The 22326-nt window shown below is 36.3% G+C and overlaps 2 long non-coding RNA genes across 6 annotated transcripts in view; one reads left to right on the top strand and one right to left on the bottom strand.

Moving 5' to 3' along the window:
• LOC144289010 (uncharacterized) overlaps window positions 1–22326 on the top strand; it is a 327654-nt gene that overhangs the window by 212141 nt on the left and 93187 nt on the right. The window lies entirely within an intron of this gene.
• LOC144289011 (uncharacterized) overlaps window positions 20744–22326 on the bottom strand; it is a 37148-nt gene continuing 35565 nt past the window's right edge. Inside the window, exons 3-4 of the long non-coding RNA XR_013357080.1 lie at window positions 21660–22231; window positions 20744–21056 (exon numbers count right to left, since the gene is read on the bottom strand). This is a non-coding gene — a long non-coding RNA (uncharacterized LOC144289011). The remainder of the gene's footprint in view (window positions 21057–21659; window positions 22232–22326) is intronic.

Raw genomic sequence — 22326 nt, 5'->3', positions numbered from 1 at the left:
CTTGCATCTATCATTCTTAGCCTTATCACAACAATTATTTCTGTTTTTCCAGAGAAGTAAATTAAAACTCAGAAATTAAATAACTCATTCAAGGTTATATAGTTTTTAATTTGCAGAAATAGAATTTTCATATAGGTCAATCTGACTCGTCTTTTCTTCTGCACAGTATAGGTATGCTGGAAGCAGTGATGGGTGTTGGACTGCCTGCTTTGGAAAGTATGTTTCATAAAAAAAGTTTCAGAATTAACATAAAATTCATTAAAAAGAAAAACAATCGTCTTTCTGTCTTGTCTTTTTGCATCTATTTATGGCCATTTCAAAAAATGAGTTTTACTCATTTGTCCTCTAGGATTAACTCTTCTATTTATGTTAGGAGTTGAAAGCACACTAGTGAAAGAAGAGAAAAAATAAGAGGCTTTTTTTGTTTATTTAACCACAAAAAGGCCAATTTTGTCTTAGAGATATTTAAGCCTCCAAATGACTCCCTTCATGTGCTGGAAATATTAATTCCTATAGAGGAAAATTTAATAGTCATGTCTGGGGGGATGATGTAGGGTTTTTATTGGAATATGTCAATCTCCCATTAGTTTCATGGAAACTCAAAGCAAGGGAAACACCAGAGAGAGAAACTGTATGGTAGTCCACCATAAACCTATGGAAACCCAGAGCATAAACTAGACACAAATACTACACGAAATCCTAAAAAAGAATAAAATCATTATTGTCAAGCAAGTATGAATTTTACTTTTTCCCTTATAGAATTAATTCCATGCTCTGCATCCCCATTAACAAACCAACACATGTGTCTACCAAAGTGGTGTGTAAGTTATCTGCTCCTTCTACATTCATTACAGTAAGGAAGAAATCTGTAGGAAGTCTTTGCAAACTTGTTCAAAAAGTTAAGTTGTTGGGCAATTCCAACAATTTAGAGATATCTGCCATCAGATAAGCAGAAGACCATCTGCAGCTCAGTAAATGTGTGGTGAGTGAATTCCGGAGTGATTCTGGGTGAGATTTGCAGGCTGTTCAGTACATATCACCAGTCACAGCTGTAATAGTATTTTTTTTCTGTTACAGCAACTCCTTGTTTTTATATATTCATAGGGTTTATGTCAAGAAAGAAAATGTTCTTCCTTCCAATAGCTTCTGATTGACCTATCTTGTCAGCACATCCTGCTTTCTTGAGACAAAAAAAGTTTTGTAAATTTTAAAAAAATAATAATTTTTGTTTTCCAACCCTACTGAAAAAGAAGGAATAGCAATTCTTGGCTCTGCTAGGTTTGTTGCCCTGATTATCAAATCCACACTTCCCATTCCTGTTAACAAAATGACAAACTCGGTAAGGAGATTGCCTAGCAGCTTCTGTTTTGTCCTGGTGATTCCTAAACTCCTAGGGAAAAAAAAAAAAAACAAAAAGCAAAAATGCTACAGCTTCAAATTCAGTTAGGGCTGGCTTAGCTTCAGATTTGGTAAATAATTGCATTTCTACATTAGTATTTTTTCTCTCTCTCTCCCTTCATTCCTCCCTTCCTCTACATTATGTGTGAACATATGTGTATGTTTGTGTATATATCTATTGGGTATGGAGGAGGGAGCTATTAATTAAAAAAAAAAACACATCAAAACATACCCTTACTGCTGCCTATAATGAGCTTTTGAGAAGCAATTGTTCATTTTATCACTTGGGAAAAATATGTCAGTTCCCAAGATGGTACAGTATATAATATAGAGCAGTATATTCAAATATAGTGGGGTTTCCTGTTTTGAAATATGGAGCACATTATTCTAGTTTTGAAATTAACCAGTAGTGTTCCCTGACATATGTCACACATACACACACGTAAAAGAGCAAGTGCATCCAACACCTCCAAATGTTCCTCTCTGTAGAATAAGGAGGTTGGGTTATTGTTAACAGCTTGAGTAGAATCACTTATTGTTCAAAAGTAATGATTCCCCAACCCACTTCTTTGGGAGGAACATATTTCTTCTCTCTGTGACTTGCTTCAGCCAATGGAATGTGGAAGAAGTAACCATCTGAGATCCAACAGCCAGGGTTCTGATCCTGAGCTTTAAGAAACATTGCATGTTTTTATTCACATATCTGGAATCTTCCAAACTCTGTCATCAGAAGAATGCCCCAAGATATCTGAGGACCTAGATGAGACTCATAAAGCAGACAGACTTGGGTTGATCCATAATCTGATGCAAATTAGCAGTCTCACAGCTCATCAAGTGAGGCAAAACCATGCCAGGTGACCTATTAACATGAGAAATGATTGTGATTTTATGCTACAAAGTTTTATGGTGTTTTGTTACACAATATTTAGAATGACAATAGGGGAGAAATGTATCAGCATAGTTTGTAGCATCAATATTCTGTGATTCTATGATTTATTCCTGATTATGCCTATCAACCACTTATTAATCTTAAAGAGATATAAGGTATACACCTGAATAATAATATGATTTCTTGGTAACTTTCAGCTTTTTTGTTTTTCATGTATTTTTCTGTGTATGCTACCATGGTATAGGCTTAAGTGAGCAATTTAATATTAATAAACCACCTTCTCTGACAAGCACATATTAGGGAGTCAGATGAGAAGTTATTTTCAGATGAGTACCCTCAACTCTAAAACTTTTTACATCATGTTCTGACAAAATTACTTGACTTCTTTAAAGGAGTGGTACAAAGCTTATTTAAATATCTATTCCCCACCCCCACCCCGACCTAGGGTAGACATAAAGGACTTGGAAATTTTGACAAATGTACCAGTAGCCTATGAAAAATCTTAGTAGTGATTAGAATGGACATATCAGCATCATATCTTTTGCTAGTTTATTTTATGCATTGAGGGGGCTGTTGCAGCAGATGATTTTAATACGAGTGGCTCTCTGGATGATCACCTAGGGGATGTTGACCCTAAGAATCCATCTTTTGATATTTCTGTGGAGAGAAATGAACATACAAGATAATAAACTCAACATTGTCATCAGTAAAGCTAATTGAGTGGTAATCCCTCAACAATGCTGAGAAACTCTTAAATTCCTGCCTTTAAATGTTAACTCCTTCTATTCACAGATCACTTCTCACATTGCACCAAAAAGCAGCTCTTAGAGCCCTGGATTTCTACTTGCCTCAAGGAATTAATTTAGCTGCTCTCTTTATTAGCATACTTGGTACACTTCATTACCTCAGAGACCTTGCTGAAAATGTGACCCTCTGTAACTGTTGTTGCCTTCTTTGTGAATTGAAAGCTAACCAAGCTTAGAGCTAGATTAAGTGGCATGGAAATTTAAGAAGACAGCTGGTGCTCCACTCCCAAATGGAAATACTACACTCAGATCTAATATTTCATTCTTATGCGGTAGAGATATATTAGGGCCCAAGAGAAACAACACAACAAGATTCTTTCAAGCATCAATAATTTCCTTCTCTTACTGTTTAGTCATTGGAAACTTGGCCTTATATCACCATTGGCCATTATGATAGAAAGGACAAGAAGAAAAATCTTCTCTTCTCTCTTTCTCTTTCTCTCCACCCTCCCGATCCCCCCACGCTGCCCCCATGACCGTCTTCCCCGCCCCCACCACACCCTTGTATCTGCATGTATCTACCTAGAGATATGGAGAGAGGCATATCTTGCTTATTTTCTGACATTGGGAAATCTTCCTTTAAAAATCAGACCAAGCTGTTGTGAATTGAAAATCAGATTTTTCTTTTATTAGCGCTGTAGTAGCAAAAACGCTTTATAGTCACTCATTGGTTACTTCTTTGCAACCTGATTATGCTGTGCAGGAAAATAAATTCTTTAAGATTCATCCTCCATGAGCCAAAACCACAGATGACTTTTAAAATAACAGAAATTAGCACAAATAAGAGTGTACTTTCATAGTGGCTATTTAAAATATTCATGAAAAGGCTGCTAATTTACTTTTGACTACTCTCCACATTTTCTGACATGGATATTTTCTGTCTAAATACATATTTTACTCCTCAAAAAAGAGAATGGGCAGTGGAAGGGAAATAACATTATTGCCTATCTACACCAAACCCTTTGCTGAGAACAAAGGTAAAATTTTCTCATTAAATTTTTTAAAGTTTGGCATTGCTGTCTACCAGGATACTAATTATATGCTCCCATTATTATACAGTCTGCAAATGCACAAATAATTTGGATACTTTTTAATCCAGCCATATTTTGTCCCTTTAAACAGATTGGAATGATGATATTATTTCTTTATTATTTCAAGAAGGAAGAAACAGTTTTAGGTATCCTGCTCAAAGCCACAGAATATTTAGTGATCAAGTCAGGCTTAATATGGTGTCTAGATGTCCCCAAACATGCTTGGTTACTTCTTGATACCTTTATTATTTATTATTATTATCTAATCAATGTTTGTCTTCTCTACTGGAGACACAATGAAGTCAGCTATTATCTAAGATCATAATAAATCCAGTACATAGCAGAATTTTGTATATGTATATATATATTGTATATACAATTGTATATGTATTATATATATATATATATATATATATATATATATATATACACACACACACACACAATGTATTTAAAATGTGTAAATCCCCATCTTCTGCTAATCTCAGGCCTCTTGCCATTTGTGCATTTGCTTAATAAAACTAGATAAGCAGGAGCAAGGTTCACAAACAAATATAAACCAACCTGAAAGAATGAAAGCCCACAATTTGATGTTTTTCCTGGGAATTCTAGCAGAGCTGGTGCTTTTCTCCATTTATAATACATTGATATCTGTTATTTGAAGATGACCCTATCTTTATGGAAGCATGTATTGTATTACCCATTGCTACATTTTTCTTCTTGGCTTTACAAACTTGTGACACAAACTCACTCAGTTTCCTTGGAAGAGCCAAGTCCATATGATCACTACATTCTCTCCTGCATCTCTCAAAGTGTATATATAAGATGAGAACAGCTTTCCTCTGTCCTCCATACTACTCACAGCCCAGCTAATGTTTCTGATGACTAGGTTTTACCCAGATAACCTTTTGAGACCTTCACTCACTTTGTCTGTCAAATGGCCTCTTTTGCCAATCAAATAGCAATCTTCCTGGTGGAAGCATTGATATTGAGACAAGCTAACTAACTTTGCCAACATTAGACACCTACCAAGCTACAATCAAATTTTTGTTTATCTTATATTTCATAGGCTTAGCACTGGCTTATTATTCATGCAATGAAGGTGATAATAGTACTTGATTCTGAGCATAGCCACAAGGATTATATTCAGACAGGTCAAGCTCTGAGTACAATGTCTTGCAAAGTATAAGCTAAATAAAATAGATTTCAGCTATAGATAACTCTATAGTTCATGTGCAATGATTGACCTTGATATAGGACAGCAATCTTGAGGTGAAAAAGGGGACATTTCATACTAGTCGGGGATTGTTAACTCCATTTTGTAGTCAAAGAATTCCTCCAGAAACACAGTATCAGTTCTTATTCACCAATTATTTGATTATTTTTATCCTCCCCACCCCCCACCCCCTCTGATTTCAGCTGGAACTAATGTTGGTGTCATGTCTACACTTAGAATAACTTCAGGTAACTGAAGCCTCCACAATAAATTCACTTAAAAACAAAAGAGGTGTCACTATTCTCTTGTGCTCTTCTGATCAAAAGTAAATTGTATTTGGAGTTGCTGACATAATAGATAGACCAGAAATGTGGTTTTATCAGTGGCTTTTTCATCGAAGTAGCCTGAGAAGGGTGAAGAACTATTCTTTAGGAACTGACAAGAGTCTGGTTAGGAAACCGGACAAAAGGGAAGCATGATGCCAAAGATGTTTTTTGTATAATACTCAGATTTAGGAGATAGAAGAAGAAAGAATTTTACTATTTAAGAAAATTTTTTTAAGATTTTATTTATTTATTCATGAAAGACACACAGAGAGGCAGAGACACAGGCAGAGGGAGAAGCAGGCTCCCCGAAAAGGAGCCCAATGCGGGACTCAATCCCAGGACTCCGGGATTACACCCTGAGTCAAAAGCAGACGCTCAACCACTGAGCCACCCAGGTGTCCCAAGAAAGAAATTTAAAGAAAATTTGGATTTTTTCCCAAAAACTAGGAGTAACATCATTAGTTCTGAATCCATCATAGGGCTAGTTTTGACAAGTGAGTCAGAATGGAGATAGAGGAGACAAGTAATGAGAAAGAAAGGGAGAGGAAAGGGAACATATGAGAAAGGAAGGGAAGGCAGAGAAATTAATAAAGATAAAGGAGAGAGAATTACACCAGCAGAAGTACACCAAGACCACCAACCAATTGCCTTAGTTTACCAGCCTTCACTTAAGGACACAACCTTTTACAATTATCTCAAGGAGAATATTGTCTTCTCTTATCACAAACATGATAGAAGAAAAATCAAGGGAGAATGTGAGTGGTGGCAATGGCAGAATTTGGAAAAGAGCCATAAATGATGGGATAAATTGTTCTGTGTCATGAAACCAGAAGAGTCGGTAGCAAAAGTGGTGATGATTTTTCCCCTTTGCCACATGATTGTCCTCTCTGGCTACAAAAAAAATAAATAATAAAAAATAACAGTAGAGGTAGTTTTGCTATTATTCAGAAAAGGCTTCGGTCTTTAAGAGAATATTGTATTTATGTATGACCTCAAAAGAGTCAAAACAATCTAATCTTCATTCCCTCATTTCATCTTCACTAAATAACTGTGAAATAATTGAAGAGGTCTCATCACTTGTCCTTTGTTAAAAATTTAAAAATAGTGAGACAAAAGATTAAGTGCTAATTGACCCATGAACTATTTAAGAGTATGTTATTTAATTTCCAGATAAATGGGTGGTTTTTCCTAGCTATCTTACTTATATTAATTCATAATTTGATCGTTATGATCAAAGAATACATTTCATATGATTTTGATAATTTTAAATTTATTGAAATGTGTTATGATCTAACTTGATAAATCATATGAACCTGAAGAGAATGTGTATTCTTAGTGTCTGGGTCTAGTGTTCTGAAATAATTACATTTAAGCAATGTACTAATTTATATGTAGGTGTTCTATCAATTGCCAATGGACAATTATTACAATATCTTACTATAACTTTGGAGTTACAAGGTTCTTCCTTTAGTTCTATAAATTTTTGATTCATTTATCTTAAAATTCTGTAAGTAGACACATATACACTTAAAATTGTTATGTCTTACTGATAACGTTGTTTCTTTTTCCATTATGAAACATCCCTCTTTTTCTATAATAATACCATTTGTCATGAAAACCACATATTAAAATAGCCACCCCACAGTCTTTGTATGCCTCCTGTTTGCATGGTATATCTTTTTCCATTTATTTGTTTTCACCTACCCACTTATCTCTTTATATTTAAAGTAATCTTTATCTATGTCTTTATATTTAAAATGTATCTTTCTAGATAGCATATACAGTCTTGCTATTTTACCTACGTATCAATCTCTGCCTTTTAACTAGAGTGTTTAGACCTTTGCTCTTCAGTTTTGTCAAAATTTAAAACTTACTATTCTTTGAAAGACATCAAAGAAATCAAAAGGCAAGCCACAGACTGAGAGAAAATATTTGCTATATAAAGTTGAATCTTGAATATGATTTTGAACTGTGTGGTCGACTTACATGTAGATTTTTTCCTAATAAATACAGTACAGAACTATAAATTTACTTTCCTTAGGGTTTTCTTAATAACATTTTCTTTTCTCTAGCTTACCTTACTGTAATAATACACTATATAATATATATGACATACAAAATATCTCTTAATTAATAGTTAGCCATAATGCTTTCAGTCAACAGTAGGTTATTAGTAGTTACATTTTGGGGGGAGTCAAAGTTATACATGGAATTTGACTGCTTGGGGGTTAGCACCCTAACTCGTACATTGTTCAAGGATCAAGTATATTTACATTTCACTAATGTTTTGAGAATATGTAAAGGACTCTTACAACCCAGTAATAAGACAAATGATCCAATCAGTAAGGAGGCAAACAGTTTTTAACAGACAAGATTTTAACAGAGAACATATATAAATGACAAGGCACTACACATAAAGTTTCTCATTAGTCACTAGGTAAATGCAAAGTAAAACCATAGTGAGATACCACTTTATACGCACTAGAATGTCTAAAATTAGAAAGATTGACAATACCCAGTGTTGGTAAAGATGTGAACAATTGGAACTCTCGTATTGCTGATGAGAAGGTAAAATATAACAACCACCTTGCAAAATCGTTTTGCAGTTATTCATATAGTTAAATATGTATTTGCCTACCATATGACCCAGCTATTCCATTCTTAGGTTTTTATGTAAGAAAAAAAGAAATCTGTACCAACACAAATACTTGTACATGAATATTCATAGAACCATTATTTATAATAGCTGAAAACTGAAAATAGCTCAAATTTCCATAGACATAGGCCTGGGAAAAACAAATTGTGACATATCTGTAAAATGGAATATTTTACATCATAAAAAGGAATGTAATAGTGATCTATATATATGTATGACAATATGAATGAGTCTCAAAAATCTTATGCTGAGGAGAAACCTGACTGAAAAGAATATGAACACTAAAATGTCCTTCTTATGACATTCTAGAAAAGCTAGAGCTAATCATTATGACAAAAGACACATCAGTGGTTCCTAGGGCTAAAGGTGAGTGTGGGGGCTTGGTTAGCAAAAAAGATTGACTATAGGAGGGCAAGATAGAAGTTTTTGAGTAATAAATAGTCTCTATCTTCATTGTGGCAGGAGTTACACAAATATGTACATTATTCTAAATGCATTTAACCGTACATTTGAAATGGGTACATTTTATTTTATGTAAATTACATCACTGTAAAGTTGATTAAAAAAAAAAAAAAAAGCTGCCACTGGAGAAAGAGGGAAAAAAATTTGACCCATCCAACCAATCTACTCTCTATTTGAACTTGAGATTTATTTTTAAAATATAAGAATTGTTTTATGTTTAAAATTTGTCAGTGACTCCTCATAGCCCTTGGGATAAAGTGCAAACATTTTAACATAGAATACAGGGCAATTAATATCTGGCCCTCCTCTTTAGTGCTCAAGTGTCATTTTTGGAAAATCTGCTGATCTCACATGCTGTTTTACATTCAAGCTGTTGTGGATGCTGCTCCATCCACTCAGAGGTCATTCCCCTCTTAGGCCAATGCTGAATATTATTTTCTTCCCTCTTTGAGCACTGAACTAGAGTACGTGACCCACAGTAGGTTCTCAATGATGTTGAAGAAATGAAAACCTAAATAGTGGTTTTGTTTTTTTCTCAGAAAATTCACTGGAGGGGATCCCTGGGTGGCGCAGCGGTTTGGCGCCTGCCTTTGGCCCAGGGCGCGATCCTGGAGACCCAGGATCGAATCCCACATCGGGCTCCCGGTGCATGGAGCCTGCTTCTCCCTCTGCCTGTGTCTCTGCCTCCCTCTCTCTCTCTGTGTGACTATCATAAATAAATAAAAATTTAAAAAAAAAAAAAGAAAATTCACTGGAAACATTATAATTCCCTGGTATGAATTTTAGCCTTTCAACCTTTTAGCTCAACCAGAAATATAGTATTCTGAAAAATAAAACCATTAATACCATAATCTCTCTTTTAATCCAAGGTTTAGGAACATTTTCCAAGCATAATCCTATTAGTGGGAACAAGAGTCAGAGCCTTGACTCTTATGAATATCTCTAACTTAGATAGTGAGTAATACCCCTAGAAACAGACTTGGAATGTTCTTCCATCTGGAGTGGAGGGGAGAAGAGTAAAGTAGTTTGCATCAGAATCTGAGTAATCTTCACATCACTATAAGGTTTGCAGAGAACTTTCATGGAGTTACCTTAATCAATAGTTACAAACAGCATTGCGATACAGCTAGCCAAGAATTAACCCATTTGCATAAAAGTATTCAAAGACCCAAAGGGTTAAATGATTTTTTTGTGCACATGCCAGAAGACCTAAAACTAGAATTCTGGTCTCCTGACTTCCTAATTCTATGTGATTGGCTAACAATCACAGAGAAGAAATTGTATTAGTAATTTAGGAGGGAACTGATGTAGTTCATGTACCTTTGAACCATCATCATGTAGTTTCTTGGGGAGAGATGGCCCAACCCCATGACAGAGAAACTGACAAAATATGGTGATGAGAGTGATGTTTTCCTCACTACTTACTGGCTGAGTTGCCTTGGACAAGTCACCCACATTCCTTAAATATCAACTTCCTCCTAAGTAAATTGAGAAAATAATAGTAGAGATGCCATACAGTCATTGTGGGAATTCACATAGTAGACATAAATTAACTACTAAACCACATATTGCATAGTAAATGCTCAATTAAAGTTAGTTGTTTTAATTATAATTTCTGGTGAGGGAGCCCTTACACTGACCTCTGCAGAATGATGGCCAGGAAATGAAGCTGTAGCAGAAAAGATCGTTTTCTTTATTTGAGCGCATTGAGGGCTCGGACATTGAAGCTGTGGGTACTAGCTGTGATCAATAGATCCACAGGTGATAAAATCTCAGATCGGGACCTGCAATGGAAGAAAACTCCTGGCAGGACAATTCATTGTGAATGCAAAAATAGAGCTCAAAAAGTTCTTCTGAAAGAATTAAGTAGAGCTTTTGCAATTGGCTTTTGTGATATCTTTGCACATGGCCTCTGTTCTCACTACCTAAATGCCACCAAAGATTGTTGACATTTCCTTGTTGTTTTCTTTGTTCCACAACTAGTGTAGAAAAAATAATACAGAGAACAGTCCCTTTATCTCTCTACCTGTATATAAAATTAATATTTGGAAATATGATCTTCCTCTCACATTTCAAAAAGAGAGATTCACCAGTGACTTCTTAGTCACTAAACCCAACGACCTTTCCTTGTATCTCCTGTCTCTCTGAAACATCATACATTAACCCTGCCCTCTTGATGCCTATTTTTCCTTGGATTTAACACCTCTTAATAAACTTGCCTGCTTCCCAAAGCCTGAAATTCAGTATGAATTAAAATTAAATATCCAGCTTCTGCTCCAAAAACTTTTGTCCCTGTCCTGTGTCCTTTGCTTCTGCACTTAATAGCATCACCTTATCTTTTTTTTTTTTTCTTTCCTGTAGCCTCCATCCTGTCACCAAGCTCTCCACATCACCCCACCCACCTCTTTCCTCCATTTCAGGCTCATTACCTCATTACCTGTTGCCAAATCCCCTGACCTTTGTAAGAAGATTCTCTTTCTACTATTTGCAAGATCTCCTCATTGCAGTCCAGCCTGAACCCTGCAGCCAGATTCACCCTGTAAAACACAATTCTGATCACTTAATCTGTATATAAAACCTGCAGTGACCAAGAAAAGCCCTAGCTCTTTGGCAATGGGTGTACCAGGCCCTTACCTTCTGGTCTCAGCTGACATGGCCTCCCTGCTTTCCATCAGTTCCCTTCACATACTTTACTCACCAAAGGGCCAGACTCCTAGATGTTCCCTACATGCTTTCCACATGGTCCCTCTCCAGCCTTTCGTCTCGCTATACTTTTTTCATTTAAATATTAATTCACCTCATAGCCAAAAGTTGAAATACTGCCTACCTGTCATAGTTCAGACTACATGACATCTCTATAAAGGGTTCCACGATGCTCTCACTTAGAAAGTACGATCTTCCGGGGCGCCTGGGTGGCTCAGTGGTTGAACATCTGCCTTTGACTCAGGGTGTGATCCTGGGATCCAGGATGGAGTCCCACACGGGGGCTCCCCACAGGGTGCCTACTTCTCCCTCTGCCTGTGTGTCTGCTTCTCTCTCTCTTTCTCTCTTTTTCCCCCCTCCATGAATAGATAAATAAATCTTTAAAAAAATAATGAAGTACAATCTTCCTTCTTTGTCTTCCCATGATGTGTTCTTGTTAACTATCTCTATAGCACTTGCACCTTTCTACATTGCATCACAACTAATTAAGTATATAACTTATCTGCCTGGACACACTGAAGAAAGGGAAGTCTGTTTACATGTGAATCCTCTATCATGTATTGTAACTTGCTCATAGTTGGGATTCATTAAAAACTCACTGAATGAATGAATGATCCCTGACTTGAGTCAATGTGGAGTTTTTAACTGGACAATGTCTTTGATCTTCATAATCAGAATGTCTTAATTTCAATAGACTATAATCAAGAAAAAAAAGTATTTATCTCGTTGATGACCTCATCTGCTCTCTTATAGCAGGTCCAATAAAGAAATGCACAAAAGATAAGAATAAAGACTATTAATACCAAGAGTTATTGCAAAAGAGTTGTATGTCACTGGTAATGTCAGTGAGAAATTGTGCAAAGGATGGATTGGTGAGAATCAGTCTTCCCAGGGTTATCCCCGAAGCAGGTTTATGTCTAGTCTTATGGAGGTTGTATAAAGACTGTACCTGTGGTACAAGAAATAAGTTCCTTTGTTAAAGTGGTCATTTTTCATACAGCATAACATTACACATATTAGGAGGGCATTAGACTAAAACTTCATTTGGAAGGATTTTTATGCCCAATATGTTTTTAAGGGTGAAGTCCCTGTCCTATTAATATGTTCTACCCTATTTTGTAGTGAGGTTTTAAGTTAATAGATGAGCCTCCTAGAATATAACCTAGATTATATGAGCTATAATTGATAACCTTGTTTAATACTGGAAATATAAAAATCTGAAATCTAGTTTTTCCAAATTTCCAAAGAAGAAAGCTAAGAATACAGGATAACAAAATATTATTCTAAAAACTGACAATTCCCCTACCATTCTGTTCTTTCTTACAACAATAGATTGATAAAATCACACATGGTCTGAACTCCTCTCCTCTCTTCATATCAGGCTTTCTATATTGATAAAGTAGCTACAGAATCAGCAGGAGTTCTGTCCATCAAGGATATATCTGAGATAGAAAAGGGAGAATTGTCCCAATACGTATCACACCGAATGAAAAATGTTCTTCTTAGGAAACTTTTGCAGAAACTCAATAGAAGAAATCATCAAAAGATAACTGTAAAAGGAAATGACTTCTCTTTTGTCACTTTAGTTTCTTTCCCTGTATGAACAACCCTAGGATTACATGCTTTGATTTTTTCAAAACGAACTTCTTAATAAAGAGCCCCTTTGGCTATCCTGGCTGACATTTTATAAATTCTCAAGAACTGGCATTTTATTCCAACAAAGATATAGTAAACATTTAAATTTCTTTAAGGTCACAGGATAGAATTTAGGCATTTGAATTAAAATTACACTGTTAAAATCTTACATATCATGAAAATTTTAAAAAACAAAAGCAATTTTATAAAGTAACCGAGTGTCTAAAAATTCTAAGTTAATTTGTTTTCACTTCTAGCAGCTTTGGAGATTTTGTTTTAATCAAGATGATGTTTATGAATGTTAGGAAAAGAGATGCAATGACAACAACACTGATATAATCATGTACATTTATCTCTCCCAATAGCCCATCTGGCCAGAAAGAAAATAATAGCAGAATCTGTAAGGTGGGGTATAGGGCTGCTTCATGTTAAGCTTAGCACTGGTTGAATCTATTATACGTCATAAGCCAAATAAATACAAAAGCTGATTGAAGCTTCTTTTATCTCAAACCGGTTAGGATGAATTTTGTTAATATGCCAGTTTTTTTTTTAATTTTTTATTTATTTATGATAGTCACACAGAGAGAGAGAGAGAGAGAGGCTCAGAGACAGAGGGAGAAGCAGGCTCCATGCACCGGGAGCCCGATGTGGGATTCGATCCCGGGTCTCCAGGATCGCGCCCTGGGCCAAAGGCAGGCGCCAAACCGCTACGCCACCCAGGGATCCCAATATGCCAGTTTTTGAATGAATATTCCATAAAGTTTAAAAGGCCCACATACTCACTTGTAACCAAGGAAATGTAAGGCAAAATGTAATGCTTTATTCCCAGTGAATTAAAAAAAAAAAGGGAAAAGAAAAAGAATGAAGACATCTGATTTTGGCAAGAGTGCAGAAGAATGATATTCTCGGCACCTCTGGTGGTAGACTCAATTGATACAACCAATTCTGAATCTTAAAAATGCATAAACATTTAAAATGCGTTCCCTATAAGCAAGAAATTCCATATCTGTAATTTTATCCTATTCAAATACATGCTAAAATAATAGGATTAATAATAACTAGTACTGTTGAAACAATAAAATAAATAGCACTACTGAGTGCTCAGTATGTGCCAGCATTGTTCTAAGTGCTTTACAAACATTAATTCACTTTATTATCACTGTAACTCTAGGAGGTTCTATTAATATCAAGAAATATCTATTAATATCAAGGCCTTGAGCAGTTAACTAAGTTGCTCCCAGGCACGCAGCAGTGGAGCCAGATTCCAACATGATCCAGCATTCTTACCCATTACATCTCATTGCTTCTCTCAGCAGCACTACATATATTACACATGGGCACTGAAGGCCACTTATTGCAGCACTATTTGTAATAGAAGAAAATTGGAACCAAACTAGCCATCATAACCAAGAAATTATTAAATGAATTATAAGTACTTCCAACACTTAAACTAAGCTTGTGCCAAACTTCCATCTGTAGCAAACCTATAGAAATAATTGAAATACTCAAAACACATAATAAAAAAAAATTCCTATTTTACTTTATGTGCCAAGGGTCAGGTTAATCTTAATTTGTCAGTACTTGGGACATTATCACTGGTCTTCATAGAGAACAGTTCTTGTTTTGTTCATTTGTTTTCTTTTTTCTCATTCCTTTTCTCTGTTTCCTGTCCCCTCTCTCTGAGGTGTTTCCTGCAGAGAATATAGTATAATCTTACAGAAGATAAATTATTGTTTATATGCTTATCTTCATATACATATAAGAACTATTATATGTATCTTGTTGTGATTTCTACTTTATTCATCTTGCTATATATATATTAAAGACTTTATTATTTATTCATGAGAGACACAGAGAAAGAGGCAGAGACATAGGCAGAGGAGAAGCAGGCTCCCTGCAGGGAGCCCAATGCAGGACTCGATCCCCAGACCCCAGGATCATGCCCTGAGCCAAAGGCAAACACTCAACCACTGAGCCATCCAGCTGTCCCTTGGAATGTATTTTTATGCTCTATCCAAGTTACTGTGCATGTAATTAGTCTATTGCTTCTTCTGACATATGTACTATAGAGTGAGCAGCAACACATCTTACCATTGACTTCTCATGCAGTAGATGCCTGCATTGATTGCAATTTCCTGCCAATAACAGCAAAAACAAACAAAGAACCCCACTGTGTTGAGCTTTTTTGCATGCCTTCTGGTAGATCCACTGAGCATTGCTTTGGAATATATATACAGTAGCAGAATTGCTAGGTCTCCAGAAGTAAACAAAATGTATTGTAGCTAAGTACTTCCACACTGTTCTGTAGAATGGCTACACCAATATTCACCATCAGCAGAAGCACCTGAATATGCCTATGGCCTCATATTTCTACCCACATCTGGCATTATCCACTGTCCTCACTTTTGTCAGTCTGATAGAAGTGACATGACACTTCATTATTTTAGTTTTCTTCTGAAAATGAAATTAAACATATCCAAACTTAAAAAGTGTAAACAGGAGATATGGTGGTACAAAAACCAGAAAGGGAACCCAAAGTAAAGTTTGGCATTCTGTTGGTGCATCATAAATTGGATGCACATATAGGTCCAAGTGATACAGAAGTATCATCAAAGTCCTTCTTTCCAATCTTGATTGTCAATTTCTTCTATTATTACTAATTCCTTCCATAAAAGGTTCATGTTCAAATTGGCAAAAAAGAAGTCAAACTCTCCTTTTCAGATGACATGAGACTGTACATAGAAAACCCAGACTCCACCCAAAGATTGCTAGAACCCATACTGTAATTCGGCAGTGTGGCAGGATACAAAATCAATGCCCAGAAGTCAGTGGCATTTCTATACACTAACAATGAGACTGAAGAAAGATAAATTAAAGAGTCAATCCTATTTACAATTGCACCCAAAAGCATAAGATACCTAGGAATAAACCTAATCAAAGACATAAAGATTCTATACCCTAAAAACTACAGAACACTTCTGAAAGAAATTGAGGAAGACACGAAGAGATGGAAAAATATCCCATGCTCATGGATTGGAAGAATTAATATTAGGGAAATGTCAATGCTACCCAGGGCAATTTACACGTTTAATGCAATCCCTATCAAAATACCATGGACTTTCTTCAGAGAGTTGGAACAAATCATCTTAAGATTTGTGTGGAATCAGAAAAGACCCCGAATAGCCAGGGGAATGTTGAAAAAGAAAACCAGAGCTGGGGGCATCAGAATGCCGGATTTCAAGTTGTACTACAAAGCGGTGGTCATCAAGACTGTGGTACTGGCACGAAAACAGACACATAGATCAATGGAACAGAATAGAGAACCCAGAAGTGGACCCTCAAATCTATAGTTGACTAATAATTGACAAAGCAGGAAAGACTATCCACTGAAAAAGGACAGTATCTTCAATCAATGGTGCTGGGAAAATTGGACAGCCACGTGCAGAAAAATGAAACTAGACCATTTTCTTACACCATACACAAAGATAGACTCAAAATGGATGAAAGATCTAAATGTGAGACAAGATTCCATCAAAATCCTAGAGGAGAACACAGGCAACACTCTTTTTGAACTTGGCCACAGCAACTTCTTGCAAGATACATCTATGAAGGCAAGAGAAACAAAAGCAAAAATGAATTATTGGGACTTAATCAACATAAAAAGCTTCTGCACAGCAAAAGAAACAGTCAACAAAACTAAAAGACAATCTACAGAATGGGAGAAGATATTCTCCCATATGCAAATGACATATCAGATAAAGGGTTGTATCCAAGATCTATAAAGAACTTATTAAACTCAACAGAAAGAAACAAACAATCCAATCATGAAATGGGCAAAAGACATGAACAGAAATCTCACAGAGGAAGACATAGACATGGCCAACAAGCACATGAGAAAATGCTCCGCCTCACTTTTCATCAGGGAAATACAAATCAAAACCACAATGAGATACCACCTCACACCAGTGAGAATGGTGAAAATTAACAAGGCAGGAAACCACAAATGTTGGAGAGGATGCGGAGACAGGGAAACCCTCTTGCACTGTTGGTGGGAATGTGAACTGGTGCAGCCACTCTGGAAAACTGTGTGGAGGTTCCTCAAAGAGTTAAAAATAGACCTGCCCTACGACCCAGCAATTGCACTGCTGGGGATTTACCCCAAAGATACAGATGCAGTGAAACAGCAGGACATCTGCACCCCAATGTTTAGAGCAGCAATGTCCACAATAGTCAAACTGTGGAAGGAGCCTCGGTGTCCATCGAAAGATGAATGGATAAAGAAGCTGTGGTCTATGTATACAATGGAATATTACCTAGCTATTAGAAACAATGATACCCACCATTTGCTTCAGTGTGAATGGAACCGGAGGGTATTATGCTGAGTGAAGTAAGTCAATCGGAGGAGGACAAACATTATGTGGTCTCATTCATTTGGGAAATATAAAAAATAGTGAAAGTAAATAAAGGGAAAAGGAGAGAAAATGAGTGGGGAATATCAGAAAGGGAGACAGAACATGAGAGACTCCTAACTCTGGGAAACGAACAAGGGGTGGTGGAAAGGGAGGTAGGCAGGGGGTGGGGGTGACTGGGTGACGGGCACTGAGGGGGGCACTTGATAGGATGAGCACTGGATGTTATGCTATATGTTGGCAAATCGAATTCCAATAAAAATATACAAAAGAGGAAAAAAAGGTTCATGTAAGAATTCTATGTATTCAATGTAAAATGTAAAATGCCTAGCACTTATAGAGCTCTAGGCACTCAATAAATAGCGATTTGTTTAGGTTTTTATTATTACCTAGAATGACAATACTTTCTATGACTAAAAACAACAACAGCATCAACAGACGGAGAACTGAACTTAAAAGAACAAAAGAAATCAGAAGTCTTATGTTCTTCATAAGAATCTCTGGCTCCCTCCAAGAACTATAGTTTTTGTTTTTGTTTCCATTTATCATAAATTCAACTTCAAGAATTAGATACAGGAAATGATTAAATGTCCCCAATTTAGAAGATTGGGTGACTAGGTGATTAGACGTTCTCTATTTATTAGGGCTCAGTGTGATTTTAAATTGTATAGCCTGTGAAATTTGCAGAACTGAAGCTCGTGTGATTGTGTTTGAACTTGGCTGATTAGATGGGTGGTCAGGGATGCTCTCTTTTTTGCTCTCAGCAGAGCAGAAAGACAGGCTCCCAGGTTCCCTGTGACCATGGAAGCTTGAATCTCTTGCCAAGAAGAGCAGTTTCAACACAAATGAGATATCCAGCTGCTGCCTGAAAACCCCTTGTGCAGATTCTCAGCAGGAGGCTTTGCCGATAATGGGGTTGGGTGTACCTGACACAGAGGAACCAGATTCTGGAAACAGACATTTGGGGAGCCTTATTATAGCAGACAGAATCTATTACTGGGTCAACAAATCTAAAAGCTTCTTATCCTGGACACTTGATCACTTGACCTTCCTGGGGTGACTGAAACTGCCCTTTAAAGGTCACCGATTTCTAATAAATCCTCCACTGATTTCCTTTCCGTCCTTACTCTCCACCCCGGTATTCGTGTCTTCAGAGGCCCACTCTTTTAAATCATTTTTCCAATGACCCCATCCTCATTCATATTTTACAGTTTTACAGCAGACTGTGCTCAGGATTATTCCTAAGCAGCCTCTGGTTTTAGCTGGTTAATGGGCTCTGAAGTGTATCTGTGACTAAAAATAACTCTCTCCTCTGATGCTGGCTGCAGAGAAATGTGGGTCTTTCTTCATCATGATGAGTCGTAGAGAGACATTTATTTTTATTATCTCAAAATTGGTCTGTCCTTTTCCACTCTCTCATGTCAGTTCTTTAACCACCAACACTGCAAGATGTAGAGGTAGACGCTTCTCAGGATGACAGACCTAATGACTGCTCTGTTAAAACAATGGGCTAGGATGCTTGGCAATGAAAAAATGCTTTTACTCAGTTTCCTTATCTGGATTTCATGGGTTGTTCTCAAAAGACATGTATAAATATGATAAAAAAGAAAAAATATCATTTTTAAAATATTTAAAAGGTAAACAGCTCATTTCATTTATAGTTTGGTTTATCATAAGGTAAAGAACAGTCTCATATTTTTAAACTTCTCTATTGTTTTCAGCTCCTAATTGGTTATGTTTCAAAACAACAAAAGATGGAATTTATTTCTTCAGATATTATTCCCCAATAATATTCTGACATCTGGTGGTTTTGATATGTTGATAAGCACCAACCACGTATTAATATTTTAGCATTGTCCACAATACAACCAAAACCTGATGGATGCAAAAATTTCATCATGAAAAAAATAAAATCAACTGTGAGCAATCATTTTTTAAAAAAAACCACAACTCCTTAATTAGTGGTATTTTTCACTGTCTAGTAATTATTTTGATACTGTAGCTATAGATCTATTCATATGCTTTGGGGGAAGAAATGGCATATGGTAACCTAAATACTGAAAAATGAATTCTAATTATTTTAATCTTTGAAAGTACAAATTAATAGGGTAGTTTTCACCAGAAGAATGTGAGAAAGTCTTCTCTATACAATAAAAATTATTTATAGTGTTTTTCTCATCAAAGGACATTTCTATATCTTGCTGTGACAATTATCTGAGGCTATATTTAAGTACCTGACAATTAAAATAAAAACTATTACTATGGTAATTTATACTTTTCTCTCTTTCTTTTTCTTTACCTCTCATTTATTTCCAAATAACCCTATCATTTTGAAAGGGAAAAAAATGAAGAAATTTATCATGTGTCAAAGTCCCCAGAGGAGGGGAGGCTTCAAGGGAAGCCAGAGAATTCATAGCGAAAATGCTGTAAATTATAAGAGAAGGTACACCTAATATAGAGTATGGTGAAGTTCACAAGTGCTCCAACAGAAAACTTGGTTCTCCTTGAGTACATATCTCCTTGTCTTGAAAGAATTAAGATCTTAGCAAATTTCACCAGCTGCAGGATAGAACCTAGTCATCCACTTTAAATTGGGAGCCTTTAAATTTACTCAATCTGTAAAGCATTCACCACGGTGCCATTTGTATAGACATGCTTTTAAAAAAATACATTTTGATGGTGACAGTTACATTATTTTTGGCTTAGCATAACAGCTGCAGACTATAATTAAAACAACTAAAAATTGTAGGTGACATTCATCTTCGATATAATATTGTATAGTAGTCACACAAACTGTTGTTCAGAATCCAGACCCTACACCCAGGACTCTTCACGTATTAGTGATATTTGGGTTAATACTATTTCCAGGAATTATTCCTAGTACCACATGGGGGCTGCAATACCCAGTGCAGAGACTCTCTCCTAGATACTTCTTGCTTTACTTTATGTCCCAGATGATTAATTCCACACTATTCCAGGAGCTGCTGCTGCTGTAATCTTCCCAGATCTATTTTTGATCATCATTTCATTGACTTTTTAACTAGAATGTTCTGGATCCCCGTGATATTTACATGCCACACCATCTTTTTCTTAATCATACCAATTTCTCATAAGAATTTTAAAATATATATATATGCCATTGATTGATACATCGGACTCATTGGGAATAGATAGAAAATAGAATCTATTCACTCAAAAACGAAAGTGCGATCTTTAATGAGACAGTGTGAATTGTTGGAATTAGAATTCTGTGAACTAGGAATTTCAAAATTATAAACATTATAACCAGACAGTGGATAGGTTGGGGAAAGAAGAAAGAGAAAATAGGGATGAGAAACGGAGGGGAAAGCACTAGAAGTGGCTCTGGGGAATGGTTAAAAGAGCAAAATGAAGGCTATCTGGAAGCAGAGTGAAAGGTTCTGGTCTTGGGTAACCTCTCCTCCAATCTCACCTGGTCAGATTTCCAGGGGCATCAATTCACTTCTCCCAGGTACTCAGCATCCTCCCGTCTAATGCAAAAAGAGTCTGTTAAAAAAAAAAAAAATTATCTTCCAATTCTAACATTTTTGTGTAAAAGGTAAATGGTCAGACATCAAAACAGGTCATATCTTTTAAGAATTGCCTGTTTAATGAAGTAGTAAGTAACATCACAAAAACCCATTTCTGCCTTCTATACAATCATGTCATTTAAGACATTATTATATCAAAGGCAAATCCATCTAACACACTAGTGACATTTTCTGTCCTCTTTTTTATTGATATCCTATGGCTACTGAATTAGGACTGTTTTTTTCTTTTAATCTACTTTTCTTTGAACTGAGATGCTAGACTTGCTCTTTCTGATGTTCACTGGAATAAGAAACTGCAGGGAAGTTCATGTTGAGTAACAGAAAGAATGTGGATTTTTTTTTTCTAAAAGACCAAGACCTCAAATTGTATTAATCACTCTTTCTAGAACTAGGCTTATGCTTAAGACATGACACCTTAATTACAATTTCTAACCATTACTGTCACAAGTCATTGAGTTTACAAAAGCCTTTTCTTGCAAGTAATTATCATTTTTGTGAAACTTTCCTTCACCACTCAAATGAGTATTGTCAATGAAAACACAGATTTCTTTCTTCCTACCTTGCTCTTCCAAGTTTCTACTAAATCCTTCACTTTATCTGTTTGCTGTGGATCTTCAACAGGCTTGCCATTATGGAGTGGTACAACATTTGAAGAAAAAAAAAAGAATATATAAATGATCTTTCCCATTCAGCTCCCAGGAATATCCTGATTTCCAGCTGTGAGGCAGTCTTCCGAGATGGCAAAGTAGGAAGGAAAGTAAGTAAAAAAGGAAGCAAGTAAAATTTTCAGAGATGCTTCCAGACCTTTATAGAAGCCCTTCTTTTGGATGGTGTGGCTCGTGTTAAGTATTCTCAGGGTGGATTCCCTGGGCTTCTTGTAACAGGGCATCTCTAGGGCATTCCTGATGTCCCCTGCCATCCAGCACTTTTAAATAATAGTAGTGTAAGCAGAGCCTCCTCTCCTAGCCAGATCTGCTTCCTGCAAGCCTCCAGTATCTGGGAGCTCTGCCTGGGTTCAGTTTTCAACTCTGAATCCTCTGTGTGCTTCTCTTGGTTTGCAGTCTCTCCTGTAGTATCTCTGCTCTTCAGCCCACATCCTGAATTACTTCTGCTGTTTGACTGCCTCAGTTCCTGGTTTAAAAATAAAAATTTGAGAAGTGAGTGAATAAGAGAAAGTACATAATTATAGAACATTAGAACCAAATGGGGTCCTAGTGAGCTCAAGT

The sequence above is a fragment of the Canis aureus genome, chromosome 18 (genome assembly GCF_053574225.1).
Source record: "Canis aureus isolate CA01 chromosome 18, VMU_Caureus_v.1.0, whole genome shotgun sequence".
Lineage (NCBI taxonomy): Eukaryota > Metazoa > Chordata > Mammalia > Carnivora > Canidae > Canis > Canis aureus.
Note: the sequence above shows the minus strand (reverse complement) of the source record. Positions and strands in the feature narration are given on the sequence as shown.